This window comes from Triticum aestivum, chromosome 3D, assembly GCF_018294505.1.
Source record: "Triticum aestivum cultivar Chinese Spring chromosome 3D, IWGSC CS RefSeq v2.1, whole genome shotgun sequence".
Lineage (NCBI taxonomy): Eukaryota > Viridiplantae > Streptophyta > Magnoliopsida > Poales > Poaceae > Triticum > Triticum aestivum.
In genome coordinates this window covers 138,587,224-138,596,056 of record NC_057802.1, presented here as the reverse complement: position 1 = coordinate 138,596,056, position 8,833 = coordinate 138,587,224, and positions in this window count along the sequence as shown.

Sequence of the window (8,833 nt, the reverse complement as noted above, 5' to 3'; positions counted from 1 at the left end):
ATTCTTTCGAGAGAAACTTTTCCTCGAGAAAGGACCTGTCTCTAGAAGCAATTACTTTTGCTTCCAGATCTGAAATAGGAGGTATACCCAACTGTTTTTGGGTATTCTATGAAGATGCATTTATCCGCTTTAGGTTCGAGCTTATCAGCCTGAAACTTTTTCACATAAGCATCGCAACCCCAAACTTTTAAGAAACGACAACTTAGGTTTCTCTAAACGGTGTCGTCTCAACGGAATTGCGTGGTGCCCCTTTTAAAGTGAATGCGGTTGTCTCTAATGCCTAACCCATAAACGATAGTGGTAATTCGATAAGAGACATCATGGTATGCACCATATCCAATAGGGTGCAGTTATGATGTTCGGACACACCATCACACTATGGTGTTCCAGGCAGTATTAATTGTGAAACACTTTCCACAATGTCTTAATTGTGTGCCAAACTCGTAACTCAGATACTCATCTCTATGATCATATCACAGACATTTTATCCTCTTGTCACGACGATCTTCAACTTCACTCTGAAATTACTTGAACCTTTCAATAATTCAGACTTGTGTTTCATCAAGTAAATACACTCAGCATCTACTCAAATCATCTGTGAAGTAAGAACATAACGATATCCACTGCATGCCTCAGCACTCATTGGACTGCATACATCAAAATGTATTACTTCCAATAAGTTGCTCTCTTGTTCCATTTTACTGAAAACGAGGACTTTCAGTCATCTTGCCCATGTGGTATGATTTGCATGTCTCAAGTGATTTAAAATCAAGTGAGTCCAAACGATCCATCTGCATGGAGTTTCTTCATGCATATATACCAATAGACATGGTTCGCATGTCTCAATCTTTTCAAAAACGAGTGAGTCCAAAGATCCATCTACATGGAGCTTCTTCATGCGTTCTATACCAATATGACTCAAATGGCAGTGCCACAAGTATGTGGAACTATCATTACTATTTTATATCTTTTGGCATGAACATGTGTATCACTACGATCGAGATTCATTTTAGGTGCAAGACCATTGAAGGTATTATTCAAATAAACAGAGTAACCATTATGCTCCTTAAATGAATAACCGTATTGCGATAAACATAATCCAATCATGTTTATGCTCAACGCAAACACCAATCTCGATGGTAGAGGGAGCATGCGATGCTTGATCACATCAACCTTGGAAACACTTCCAACACACATCGTCATCTCACCTTTAGCTAGTCTCCATTTATTCCGCAGCTTTTATTTCGAGTTACTAACACTTAGCAACCGAACCGGTATCTAATACCCTGGTGCTGCTAGGAGTACTAGTAAAGTACACATTCATATAACGTATATCCAATATACTTCTGTCGACCTTGCCCGCCTTCTCATCTACCAAGTATCTAGGGTAGTACTGCTTCAGTGACCGTTCCCCTCATTACAGAAGCACTTAGTCTCGGGTTTGGGTTCAACCTTGGGATTCTTCACTAGAGCAGCAAACGGCTTGCTGTTTCATGAAGTATCCCTTTTTTTCCTTGCCCTTCTTAAACTAGTGGTTTTACTAACCACCAACAATTGATGCTCCTTCTTGATTTCTACTCTCGCGGTGTCAAACATCGCGAATAGCTCAAGGATCATCATAACTATCCCTGATATGTTATAGTTCATCACGAAGCTCTACTAGCTTGGTGGCAGTGACTATGGAGAACTATCACTATCTCATCTGGGAGATTAACTCCCATTTGATTCAAGCAATTGTGGTACTCAGACAATCTGAGCACATGCTCAACGATTGAGCTTTTCTCCCTTAGTTTGCAGGCTTAAGAAACTTTGTCAGAGGTCTCACACCTCTCGACGTGGGCACTAGTCTGAAATCCCAATTTCAGTCTTCGGAACATCTCATATGTTCTGCGACGTTTCAAAAAACCGTCTTTGGTGCCACAATTCTAAACCGTTAGCATTACTCACTGAACTATCATGTAGTCATCAAAACGTGTATGTCAGATGTTTTGCAACATCTACAGACGACGCTGAGGTTCAGCACACCGAGCGGTGCATTAAGGACATAAGCCTTCTGTGCAGCAATGAGGACAATCCTCAGTTTACGGACCCGGTCCGTATAATTGCTACTACCAACTTTCAACTAAATTTTCTCTAGGAACATATCTTAAATAGTAGAACTAAAGCGTATGACATAATTTGCAAAGACATTTTTGACTATGTTCATGATAATGAAGTTCATCTGATTATGAACTCCCACTCAGATAGACATCCCTCTAGTCATCTAAGTGATGCATGATCCGAGTCAAACTAGGCCGTGTCCGATCATCACGTGAGACGGACTAGTCATCATTGGTGAACATCTCCATGTTGATCGTATCTACTATATGACTCATGTTCGACCTTTCGGTCTCTTGTGTTCCGAGGCCATGTCTGTACATGCTAGGCTCGTCAAGTCAACCTAAGTGTTTTGCATGTGTTCCGAGGCCATGTCTGTACATGCTAGGCTCGTCAACACCCGTTGTATTCGAACGTTAGAATCTATCACACCCGATCATCACGTGGTGCTTCGAAACAACGAACCTTCGCAACGGTGCACAGTTAGGGGGAACACGTCTCTTGAAATTTTTATAAGGGATCATCTTACTTACTACCGTCGTTCTAAGCAAATAAGATGCATAACATGATAAACATCACATGCAATCAAATAGTGACATGATATGGCCAATATCATTTTGCTCCTTTGATCTCCATCTTCGGGGCACCATGATCATCTTCGTCACCGGCATGACACCATGATCTCCATCATCATGATCTCCATCATTGTGTCTTTATGAAGTTGTCACGCCAACGATTACTTCTACTTCTATGGCTAACGCACTTAGCAATAAAGTAAAGTAATTTACATGGCGTTATTCAATGACACGCAGGTCATACAAAAAATAAAGACAACTCCTATGGCTCCTGCCGGTTGTCATACTCATCGACATGCAAGTCGTGATTCCTATTACAAGAATATGATCAATCTCATACATCACATATATCATTCATCACATCTTCTGGCCATATCACATCACATAGCACATGCTGCAAAAACAAGTTAGACGTCCTCTAATTGTTGTTGCAAGTTTTTACGTGGCTTGTATAGGTTTCTAGCAAGAACATTTCTTACCTACGTAAAACCACAACGTGATATGCCAATTTCTATTTACCCTTCATAAGGACCCTTTTCATCGAATCCGTTCCGACTAAAGTGGGAGAGACAGACACCCGCTAGCCACCTTATGCAACTAGTGCATGTCAGTCGGTGGAACCTGTCTCACGTAAGCGTACGTGTAAGGTCGGTCCGGGCCGCTTCATCCCACAATGCCGCCGAAACAAGATAAGACTAGTAGCGGCAAGAAGAATTGGCAACATCTACGCCCGCAACTACTTTGTGTTCTACTCGTGCATAGAAACTACGCATAGACCTAGCTCATGATGCCACTGTCTGGGTAACGTAGCAGAAATTCAAAATTTTCTACGCATCACCAAGATCAATCTATGGAGTAATCTAGCAACGAGGGGAAGGGGAGTGCATCTACATACCATTGTAGATCGCGATGCGGAAGCGTTGCAAGAACGTGGATAAGGGAGTCGTACTCGTAGCGATTCAGATCGCGGTTGATTCCGATCTAAGCACCGAAGAACGGTGCCTCCGCGTTCAACACACGTGCAGCCCGGTGACGTCTCCCACGCCTTGATCCAGCAAGGAGAGAGGGAGAGGTTGGGGAAGACTCCGTCCAGCAGCAGCACAATGGCATGGTGGTGATGGAGGAGCGTGGCAATCCCGCAGGGCTTCGCCAAGCACCGCGGGAGAGGAGGAGGAGAGAGAGGGGTAAGGCTGCGCCGAAAGAGAGACGTTCTCGTGTGTATGGCAGCCCCTAGACCTCAACTATATATAGGGGAAGGGGAGGGGGCTGCGCCCCCTCTAGGGTTTCCACCCCAAGAGGTGCGGCAGCCTAGAACCCATCTAGGGTGGCGGCCAAGGGGAGGAGAGGGGGGGCGCCACTAGGGTCGGCCTTAAGGCCCATCTGGACCTAGGGTTTTCCCCCTCCCACTCTCCCATGCGCCTTGGGCCTTGGTGGGGGGCGCACCAGCCCACCTGGGGCTGGTCCCCTCCCACACTTGGCCCATGCAGCCTTCTGGGGCTGGTGGCCCCACTTGGTGGACCCCCGGGACCCTCCCGGTGGTCCCGGTACATTACCGACATCACCCGAAACTTTTCCGGTGACCAAAACAGGACTTCCCATATATAAATCTTTACCTCCGGACCATTCCGGAACTCCTCGTGACGTCCGGGATCTCATCCGGGACTCCGAACAACATTCGGTAACCACGTATATCTATTCCCTATAACCTTAGCGTCATCGAACCTTAAGTGTGTAGAACCTACGGGTTCGGGAACCATGCAGACATGACCGAGACGTTCTCCGGTCAATAACCAACAGCGGGATCTGGATACCCATGTTGGCTCTCACATGTTCCATGATGATCTCATCGGATGAACCACGATGTCGGGGATTCAATCAATCCCGTATACAATTCCCTTTGTCTATCGATATGTTACTTGCCCGAGATTCGATCGTCGGTATCCCTATACCTTGTTCAATCCGTTACCGGCAAGTCTCTTTACTCGTTCCGTAACTCACATCATCCCGTGATCAACTCCTTGGTCACATTGTGCACACTATGATGATGTCCTACCGAGTGGGCCCAGAGATACCTCTCCGTTTACACGGAGTGACAAATCCCAGTCTCGATTCGTGCCAACCCAACAGACACTTTCGGAGATACCTGTAGTGCACCTTTATAGTCACCCAGTTACGTTGTGACGTTTGGTACACCCAAAGCATTCCTACGGTATCCGGGAGTTGCACAATCTCATGGTCTAAGGAACTGATACTTGACATTAGAAAAGCTCTGAGCAAACGAACTACACGATCTTGTGCTAGGCTTAGGATTGGGTCTCGTCCATCACATCATTCTCCTAATGATGTGATCCCGTTATCAACGACATCCAATGTCCATGGTCAGGAAACCGTAACCATCTATTGATCAACGAGCTAGTCTCCTAGAGGCTTACTAGGGACATGGTGTTGTCTATGTATCCACACATGTATCTGAGTTTCCTATCAATACAATTCTAGCATGGATAATAAACGATTATCATGAACAGGGAAATATAATAATAACCTATTTATTATTGCCTCTAGGGCATATTTCCAACACATAGCCTATACCATGTCAATGCCTCTCCCTTCAAAGATAAAGGGAAGACCTTCTTCTTGATAACATCATCGGGCATACCTGCAAGCTTAAATAATCCACAAACTTCATCCACATAGATTAAGTGTAAATCGGGATGCAATGTTCCATCTCCTGCAAAAGGATTAGCTAGCAGTTTCTCTATCATACCCGAAGGAATTTCAAAGTAAACATTTTCAGTAGGTTCAGTAGGTTGAGGAGCAACTCTTTGCTCTACTGGTCGGGGTGAAGATACCCCGAACAAGCCCCTCAGAGGATTACTTTCCATAGTAACAAGTGACAGTAAATTTCAGCACACTATTAAATTTTTCCTTACCAAATTCCACCTACCAAAGGCGCTTCACTCCCCGGCAACGGCGCCAGAAAAGAGTCTTGATGACCCACAAGTATAGGGGATCTATCATAGTCCTTTCGATAAGTAAGAGTGTCGAAACCAACGAGGAGCAGAAGGAAATGAAAAGCGGTTTTTAGCAAGGTATTCTCTGCAAGCACCGAAATTATGGGTAACAGATAGTTTTGTGATAAGGTAATTTGTAACGAGTAACAAGTAATGAAAGTAAATAAGGTGCAGCAAGATGGCCCAATCCCTTTTGTAGCAAAGGACAAGCCTGGACAAACTCTTATATAGAGAAAAGCGCTCCCGAGGACACATGGGAATTATCGTCAAGCTAGTTTTCATCACGCTCATATGATTCGCGTTCGTTACTTTGATAATTTGGTATGTGGGTGGACCGGTGCTTGGGTGTTGTCCTTACTTGGACAAGCATCCCAATTAACTCCTATTGCAAGCATCCGCAACTACAAAAGAAGTATTAAGGTAAACCTAACCATAGCATGAAACATATGGATCCAAATCAGCCCCTTACGAAGCAACGCATAAACTAGGGTTTAAGCTTCTGTCACTCTAGCAACCCATCATCTACTTATTACTTCCCAATGCCTTCCTCTAGGCCCAAACAATGGTGACGTGTCATGTAGTCGACGTTCACATAACACCACTAGAGGAAAGACAACATACATCTCATCATTATATCGAACGAATACCAAATTCACATGACTACTAATAGCAAGACTTCTCCCATGTCCTCAGGAACAAACGTAACTACTCACAAATCATATTCATGTTCATAATCAAAGGGGTATTAATATGCATAATGGATCTGAACATATGATCTTCCACCAAATAAACCAACTAGCATCAACTACAAGGAGTAATCGACACTACTAGCAACCCACAGGTACCAATCTGAGGCTTTGGGACAAAGATTGGATACAAGAGATGAACTAGGGTTTGAGAGGAGATGGTGTTGGTGAAGATGTTGATGGAAATTGACCCCCTCCCGACAAGAGGATCGTTGGTGATGATGATGGCGATGATTTCCCCCTTCCGGAGGGAAGTTTCCCCGGCAGAACAGCTCTGCCGGAGCCCTAGATTGGTTTCGCCTCGTGGCGGTGGAGTTTCTTCCCGAAAGCTTGCTTTTGATTTTTTCTCGGACGAAAGACTTCATACAGTAGAAGATGGGCACCAGAGGCCTGCCAGGGGGCCCACGAGGCAGGGGGGCGCGCCCCCACCCTCGTGGCCAGGGTGTGGGCCCCCTGTGGTATTTTCTTCGCTCAGTATTTTTTATTAATTCCAAAAATGACTTCCGTGAAGTTTCAGGTCTTTTGGAGCTGTGCAGAATAGGTCTTTAATATTTGCTCCTTTTCCAGCCCAGAATTCCAGCTGTCGGCATTCCCCCTCTTCATGTAAACCTTGTAAAATAAGAGAGAATAGGCATAAGTATTGTGACATAACGTGTAATAACAACCCATAATGCAATAAATATCAATATAAAAGCATGATGCAAAATGGACGTATCATGCACCAACCTAATAGAGAAACGGGTCGTCTCACTATCCCACGTATGCTTATGTATGTATGAACCAAGATGATGAACTAGGTAAAGGGGCTCAATGCTATTGCTTATAAGCTCTTGCTTCTCTTCTCTTTTGCTTAAAAGCTTTTCTTGTTTTTTTACTATGCCACAATGCTTGATATTCGAGCCACAATGCGCGATAACAAGTAGTATATGCACGAGAGAGGCGTAACACTAATGGTGCACTAAGGTGTGGCCCGGCAATACTCAACAAGCTAGTCTCGATGGGTAAGTTATGCAAAAAGGGGCTCGAAGCTATCAAGTTAATGGCAAGGGTAGCACAAAGGCGTCGTCGAGGTTACCGTCCTTGCTTACGGTTGGAAAGAAGATGAAGTTGTCGAAGACGGTGTGGAGTCCGAGTCGATGACCGAGTGGCGGTGATGATGACGTCAAATCGCGCCTAAGTAGCCGAAACACCTTAGGACACGAGAGAAACCGCAGCCCGAAACTCAAACACCCACGAGAAATATTGTGGAAGAACACGAGTGGTGGTTGGGTACCACAATGATGCAAAACAGAAAATGGCCGAAAGCCTCTGGATGGTCCGTGCGCACGGGGTAAGTGAGGCCCGTGTGCACAGGGTCCCGACGGCCCGTGTGGACGGGGTCCTCTGTGAGCGGACGAACTGCTTCAGATCCGTGGTAATTTCCCAATTGGAGGCCAAATTCGATGGAATGATGGGTGGGGAAGATGATAGGGGGGTAGATCCACTTACCAAACACCAAATTCATGGATCAAAACAACTAAATCTCACAGGATCAAAAAATTGCAAGAGAAATTTTTTGGGGCTATTTTTGTGGGGATTTTCGGATTAGGACGAAAAAAACAACAAAATCAAGCTAGAAAGTGGAGGGTAGGGACTCCAAGATGTGAATCAACCTTGCTCATGATACCAAGATGTTGTACGGTGAAACCCTAGAGGGGATCTTTTCACACTTGGAGGGGGAAAAGAGGAAGAACACTCAAGAACACAAGCCACAAATCACTCAAACAAACCCAAATATCACATCCACTAGAGTAGCATACATGAGATCCACAAGATTACATGAACAATTCAAGGAAAAATAGCACTAGGGTAAAAGTTCTTCCCACTAGGTGAGGTCTTGCATCCAAGAGGATCTTCTCCAAGAGGAGGGCTTGATCTCCAAGAGGAGGTCTAGATCTCCTAGAAGAGGAAGATGAGCAAAGCTCTCTCTTTGTGTTCTAAATACTTTGCTAACCCTAAACATAACCCTAGGTACGGAATATATAGGCTTGGGGTCGAGGTGGAAGAAGAGGGGCTCAAACAGGCGATCACAGTCGTCCATACTACAGAGCCCGCGGGCACGGGGTTAGTGGGGCCTGCGCGCACGGGGGTCCCGTGGGCACGGTACACGCCCGTGCGCACGGGGTGCCTCAGCGCCAACTCCCTGGATAGTCCGTGGGCACGGGGTCTCGGGGGCCCGTGCGCACGGGGTCGCCTGGGACTTCCTGTCCAGCTGCTGTAGTGCTCTGTCTTGATCCGCATGGCCTTGGGGTGGTCCTCCTTCTCCTTGGTGATGCTCCTGAGCTTCTTGGTGGTGTTCCTCTTCGTACCTAATGAGAAATAGCATATTTTGGTGAGGTAGCACCCTAGTTCCATTTGTATCCAT